Here is a 7307-nt window from a genome sequence, read left to right on the forward strand (position 1 = left end):
CTGTGGCAGGATGCGGGTTGCCCCAGGCAGGGAAGGCAGCACTGTTCCCCAGGACTGTGGTCTCCAGTGTGAGCACCTGCGCCTGGGGCCAGGGTGCAGCCGCCTGCTGGTGCTGGGAGAGTTGGAGGGGATGGTGAGGAGAAACCAACCGGCAGCACCGGCAAACCCAGCAGCGGTGACGGGTGTGATGGTCAGTGGGTAATGGCCTCACAGCCCCTTCCTTCTGATCTTCTGAACCCAGCAGCAGGGTTCCCCAAAGCATCCAGCTGTGTTCCCAGACAAGGAAAGCCATGAATCCCCTGGTGATGGGTTGAGAGACTTGAGGCAAACCTGGCCGGTGTGTTCCATCCATGAGACATTGCGCACCATGGTGATGATGGTGCCTGCTCTTTGGGTTGGCAACTCAGCCATGTCACTCAGCCATTTCCAGCAGTGCCAGGAAGGACCCAGGCCCTCACAGGGTCATTGAGCAACAGCAACATCTTCCCCTGCTTGGGCCTTTCTGCAAAGAGGGTGGTTGGTGCCGGATGCTGGGAAGAAGAGATTTGGCCGTGCTCTGCTTGCAGTCACTGCTGATCCACAGCTGGCTGTGACGCACCCCGCCACCCCAGCTATGCTCCCTCTGTGCTGGGACTGCTCTGTGAGGAGTCCAGCCTGCTCTGAATGGTGGCCAGACCATCCACCCCGTCACCTGGTGATCACTCTTCAGTGCTCTCACCATGATGTCCTTTCCCGTCTTCATAGCCCCTATTCTTCCTGTAGCAAGGGACTTCTGGGGGAGGAGGCTCCTGGAAATGGCCCTGGGAGACCAGGCAGTGAAGGATGCACATGTTGGGGGTCTGCCCCTTATTCCTCAGCCCTGTCATCATCCACCTTCATGGATGTCACCTGTAGGGTTGGAGAGCTACCATGCCAGCAGGGTGTAGGGGAAGGGAGGAGAGGCACAGCCCCTGGCTGGTGACTCCACTCCGCTGAAAGGATCTGAGTGGAGCTGAGGGACAGGAGGGATGCAAGAGGAACCAGGATCCAAAAGCAGTGGCTGCTCTCACTAGGGAATCCTCCTTGGCATCCTCTTGGAGAGGAAAAGCCAGGGTGCTTTCACACGCCTGTTGCCCCAGGATCCCCGGCCACGAAGCGCAGGGGCCTAGTCAGCGGGGAGGGCAGGGGTCTCGCCTGTTCCTGGCAAGAAGGAGGCACGGGGAGAACTGCAGGACACTTTGCCGCGGATTGCCACACGTTTCCTAACCCCTCATCAGCCAGGAAGCCTCGCTGGCCACCTGGACACTTCCTCGCGTGCAGCGAGGGCCTGTGACAGCCCGAGGAGCCGGGGTGGGTTTGGCTGCTTGCCCCGGTGGCGAGCTCGGCTCTCAGTGGCTGCACCGCTCCGGGCCCTGCCAGCCCCAGCCGGTGCCGGGAGCGAGAGCGGAGACAAAAGAGCTTGTGTCCGCCTGCCAGCAGCCGGCCCCGCCGAGCGGCCGCCCGCCCAATTAAACCGTGCCCGCTTCCCATGCGGCAGGGGCGCCCGGCGGGCTCGCTGGCCCCCTCCCACCACCCACCGGCCCCAGGGGACCACCACCCTGTGGGGCTCCCCTGCCTCTCTGCAGGCGCCAGCGCTTCCGCAGCCCTTGTCCAGTATGAGCACGTTCCCTTGGTCCCCCAGAGAGGGCACCTCCACCGGCTCGTGCTGGGCATGGCTCGCCCCAACCCCAAATATCTCCTGTTCTCCCAGCTTTTCTCGCACCTCGGGGCTCGGAGCACCCGCCAGCGCAAGCAGTGTAGTGCTGAGCATCCCTCCCTGCTCCTGCCCCCAGGGGTTGGATCAGGATGAGACCTGGCAGCAGCAAACTCTGCCGCGGCGGGAGCATCTCCACACCCCGTCCCGACCCACGGGGTCGGTGTCACATCCACTTAGTTGGCTCCGAAAATCCCTTGCCCTGACACCTTGTTAAATACCCACCAGGGGTCACAGTTCCTGGGATTCTTTTTCCTGCTTTTCCTTTACCCGCTGAGACGTTTCGGTTGGCAGGAGCTCTCCCCCCGCTATTAGGTATCTTTCGGGGAACAAGAAACCTAGATCACTTACAAATTAATTTGGAGTTAAACCTACAGAAAATGAGAAACATGCTGCTTTGCAGGAGAGAGTGCTTGGCCAGCGATCAAGAAAAATACATCCAAACCGCCCGATGCGGCGGCTCGGCCGCGGCCGGGGATGGGGGCTGCGCGCTCAAGGTAGCCGCCAGCTGTATTCGGGTGCACCTTAATGGAGCTGGGGCCTTTCCTCCCAGTTAAAAGGGAGAAAAAGGCAGTCCCAGCTTCCCAGCATGTGAGGGAACGTGGGGAAGGCTGGCATAGGGCGCAGCACTGCAGCACCGGGGGGTCTGCCTTCTCCACCACCTTTGCCAGCAGGATGAGACCAGCTACCCCATGGTATATGGAGACCTTTGCACCAGCGTTTCCCCATCACTGCATCCCTGGGGCCACAGCAGCTTGTGCCAGGGCTCGTTCCCGAGAAGGGGTAGGATGCCGTGTCCCCTCATCCCACGATGCCTTGTGTCAGCCCTCTGGCCAGCCAGGTGCCGCTGGACAAGGGAATGCGGAGTGATGCGAAGGATCCCGAGCCCTCTGGCAGGCGGGTGGGAGCAGCCCCTGTGCCAGGCACTCCCGCAGGGTCACGGGTGCGCGTTTGGCCGCCACCGCGCATTGTGTCTGCTGCGCGAGCGGCTGTGCCGGGAGGGGGCCGTGCGGGGGAGACCGGGGCGGCGGAAGAGCAGTGATAAGATAAAAGGTCTGCTTTCCCATGCCGAGGAGCCGGGGGGGGAACGCGGGGCGAGCGGCGAGGCCACCCAGGTTTCAAGCACTCGGCCTCGGCGCCTGACCCCGGCACATTCAGAGAGCACTTCCTAAATTTGTCTCCTGTGTTCCTGACTCACAAGCAATTTCCTCACCCATAAAACGGCGTCGGCATGAAAGGACTGGCCGGGACACCAATTACTTGTCACTGTTTTACCACCCCGCTGCTCACCAGTTTGCAGCCCCCGGCAGTGCCTGGCCAAGATCTCCCCCCTCCTCATGGAGCCCCTCTGCCCAGGGGGACATGGCAGCCGGGGTCTCCTGTGCCGGAAGGTAAGCGCAGCAGAGGGATCCCCAGTGCCCCAGGCAAAACCACGCAGTGTCTCCAGTGCTCCTGGGCATCCTGAAGGAATCACCCAGTCCAGCCCGCAACCAGAGGAACGTTAACCATCCCCGGGCCTCTCAGCCCTGTGCTGGTGTCGTCCCTGTGCTGGCATTGGTATTAAAGATGCTTCTGTGTGTCTACATAGGAGGAAGCAAGGCTCCATCATCACAACTCTGGTGGCACCATGAGCACAGCCAATGGCCATGACACAAAGCCCATGTATCCACGCTGGCACAGGTCATTGCCATTCAGGTGTCTCTGTGCCCTGCCTTATCCCTGCTCCCTGTGCCTCTGTGCCACCTCAGCTGTCTGCCCCTGGTCCCCAGTGCCGTGCCCGGTGCTGTCAAACCCCAGCTGCTCCTGCACTCAGGGGATGTGGAGGGGGACAGGCTGGTGCAGAAGGACATGGAGCTGTGGAGGGCTTGGAAGGGTCTGAGCACAGCCAGGACTCCTGGGGAGCCCTCATCTCCCTCCTGGGAGTGGGGAGATGTTGTGCAGCTGCGCCTGCAGCCTGACCTTCCCCGGCAGCAGTTGCCCACTGTCCCCGCGGAAAATCGCTCCAGCTCCATGCCGGCACAGGGCGAGGTTTGCCCAGGGCCTGGCGAGCGCCACCGCGGCTGCTAAACGGGTTTTATGGTGGGATTTAGAGACTTTTCTGCTGGGTAATTGATTTGCCCAGGCAGTAAAAGATCAAGGCAGGGGCTCAGACGGTGGCTCCCTGCATCTGCCCACCGAGCAGGCCAGGGCACGGGTGGCTCCGGGGCACGGCCAGGGCCGGCAATCCCCAATGCCACCATGCACAGCGTGGGGTGCCATGGCCCCACAGCGATGGCACGGGTGCTACGGTTCTGTCCAGGAGCTTCCTTGCAGCACACCCCCACTTCTGCATCCTTGCATCCCCCTCCCCAACCCCACCACAAAACAGCCCCCAAAGGAGACAAAAGGGGCTGTTTGGGGACCTGCCACCTGCTAGTCCCCATCCTACAATACCGCAGTAAAGAGGCACCAAACAAAGGCCTTAAAATCCTAAAGGGGCCCATTCATTAGGGTGACAAAGGGGGAAAGAACTACATTATCATAATTAATCCTGGTGCTGGCGGTGGGTGGCAGGGCTCTCTGTCTTCCAAGGTGGTGTGGGGACGGCCGGTGTCACCACGTCCACACACTATTGTGCGCCGTGGCCTTGCGGGGCTTAGGCGGGTTTTAAGCTCTGTAAACACCACAGGACCCCCGCCACGGCTACCAGGGATGCCGTCCTTCCCCCCAGCCCCTCCCCAGCCCCGGCTGTTTGTCTTCTTGCTGCAGACCCCCCTAAAATCACAGAGCTGGGATGGGTCCACTATGCCCCCTCGGTGCACCTGCTCCCAAAACCACTGGGGAGTGGGGCAGAGCTTGGAGTGCCAGGTCCTGCTCATGGTGCTGGGATGGAGACTTGCTGTCTGTATTCCATGTTGTATTTCCCATGGAGAGTTACTCCAGGTGTCATGTGCCGGGGAACTGCTCAGGCTTTCCCTGGCCTCGGAGATGGGGCTTTATCTCTTCCCTATCTTATCCTTATCTGAGGGGATGAGGTAGAGTCTGACCTGTGGACCAGCTGTTGGTTGTTCCCTGCTGTTTGGGAGGGAGGCACAGGGAAACTGAGGCACGGTGTGGCACATAGAAATGCATGGGCGTTTTGAGGGATGTTAACACCCTATCTCCAATCCCCTCTGGCGGATTCTGCCTCCCATCTCCATCCCTTGGGATACATCATGCCTTGGGATATACACGGTACTTGCTGAGGGAGCAACGGGGGCCGGGGATACACTGACACTCCCTGTCCATCTGTGGGGGCTTCCCTGCGCCCCCAGCTCTCCGTGCACCTCGATGGGGTCCCAGTACTGGGTGCTGTGCAGTCCCTGTGAGCCTGCGCCTGGCTGCGGGCCGTGGCCAGCGGGCTGTGCCGGTGGTTGGGAGAGCACCATCTGGTTTCCAGCTAACTAACGCCCGGCGCTGGCTCCCGGCAGAGGAGTTGCTGCTGCGGCGGCGGCTGTTTACAGCGTGCTGAGGCTCTGGCGTGTCCCTGCCAAGTCCCCTCTGCTTCTCCCCCCGGCCATGGGGCTCTGGGGCTGCATGGTGGCCATGCAAAGCTCAGTTCCACGCCCCAGCCTCTGCCCAGTCTCTGCTTGCCCGGAGGATGCTGCTGCCCGCCGCGGCTGTTGTCCCGGGCTGCCCTTCCTGAGGAGTGTTCGCTGTGGCGGGGCTCCTGCCACGGGGATTTTCACATCTCCTTTGCTCAGCGGGGTGGGACGCGCAGTGTGGGGACAGAGGACAGGGTGGACTCCCCGGACACTCCATCCTCTCTGTGGGTACTCTGTGGGTGCGGTGCCCTGCGCTTCCCAGCTCCCACCGCATCCTGCCAGCTCACCCCGGCATCTCCTGCGGCAGGGCCGAGGGGCGAGGGTGGGCAGAGCCCCGGGCAGCCCCTGTGCGGGGCTCCCGCCTCGCACCCGCGGCTCCCGCAGCCACCAGTGCCGCAGAGACACTGCGCAGGGTGGGGGCTGCGCGGAGCCATTTGCCTTTAATTGAATTTATTTGTTACAACCCCAAACAATGTAAAGCAGGCTTCTCCCAGGCTCCAGCTGCCTGCCTGCCCATTAAAATACCATCTAGAACAGCAAATCCCCCCTCCCGCCTTGATATAAAACAGCCGGTCAGCAAGAAGCGGCAGGAGAAGTTTCCCTGCATGCGAGCCAAGCCCCTGCTCCCCATCCTGCTCCCCCAAGGCCGGTGGCCTGCAGGGCTCCCCGTCCCCTTTTGGGTGGCTCCGGGAGAAGTACGTGCCCTGCAGGGAGACTCAAAGCTCATCTCTGTGGCGTCAGGACAGGGCAGGCTGAGCCCTGTCCTGCCCACAGACGTTTTCCACTTGGGTTTTCAATCCTCATTGGCGTGGCAGGATCTGGCCCTGTCACTCCTGCTGCAAATCTTGGGATTCCCAAACCAGCTGCCCGTCTGCCAAGCCCTATGACCTCTTGCTGGGGTGCAAGTCACCGTGCTGTGACAGTGCTGCTGGGGCACACAGGTCCTGGGGGACAGCTGGTCCCTGGGGACCACAGTGGCAGTGGGAGGGCAGTGGACAGGGGTGCATGGTGTGGAGCAGGCAGGGATGGCAGGGGTGATCCCGTCCTGCATGGTGCTCCTGAGGCACAGCAGCCTGGTGCCAGTGTGTGTGAGCCAGGATGGGGGTCATGGAAGCCAGTCCTGCAGCACTGGGTGCCCATGTCCTAGGAAAACCCTTGATACCCTGGGATGGTCAGAGCCAGGTCACCCCCAGGCCCTGGCAGACACTGAGCGGGTCTCCATGAGCCATTCCATGACTTTTCCAAGGACATTGATGACATTTCCCAGGGTGTAGGGCAAGGGTGGGAGAGCCCCAGGTGGAAACCAATGATGACAGATAGGGAGCTGATGGAGAACATGGGGAGGGGGAGCCATCCATGCTGGAAAGGAGGACGACAACTTACACTTTAAATATTAAGTTGATAAAAAGCTGCAGCTGCCCAGCAGTAGTGTGGGTCCACCGGGAAAGGGAATGGTGGAGCTGTTAATAGCAATCAGGCTGCAGAAGTGCTGAATAGCCGTTTCCCTTCTGTATTTGGGGACACGCCAGATGCTACAGGCCTATCGCTGGACGAGGGAGAAACCCTTTACGTGCCGCTAGGGCCCAGGAGAGCTTGGCAGCAGCAGACTGGGCTGGTGGGGGCTGTGACTGGGGGGCATGGAAAAACTGCCCCAGGCACTCAGTTTATTTATTGGGGTGTCCCCCGTTTTTGGCGAGGAAAACACCAGGTTGAGCATCTTCAGCATTGCTCCAAAGTAGTGATGGAGGGATTGCACATAGCTTGGGTGCTGATCCATGTTGGTTTACTAACCTTCCTGGATGCCCTCAGCAGCTCCTTAGGGCAGCTTTCCTGGTGGGAGCAAAGGCAGATCTATCCAATAAAGAGCTGAGAAGGGAGTGAAATGAGCAGAGAAACAATCCTAACCACCCCACAAATTATGGGTGCCATTTATCTCTGGCTCTTTTGCACTTCTTGTGCCCCATGGATGGGGTTTTTGTGCCTCTGGCCTCCACCTCTGGGGTATTGGGCTT

The sequence above is a fragment of the Lonchura striata genome, chromosome 8, assembly GCF_050655825.1.
Source record: "Lonchura striata isolate lonStrDom1 chromosome 8, ASM5065582v1, whole genome shotgun sequence".
In the NCBI taxonomy this organism is placed as follows: domain Eukaryota; kingdom Metazoa; phylum Chordata; class Aves; order Passeriformes; family Estrildidae; genus Lonchura; species Lonchura striata.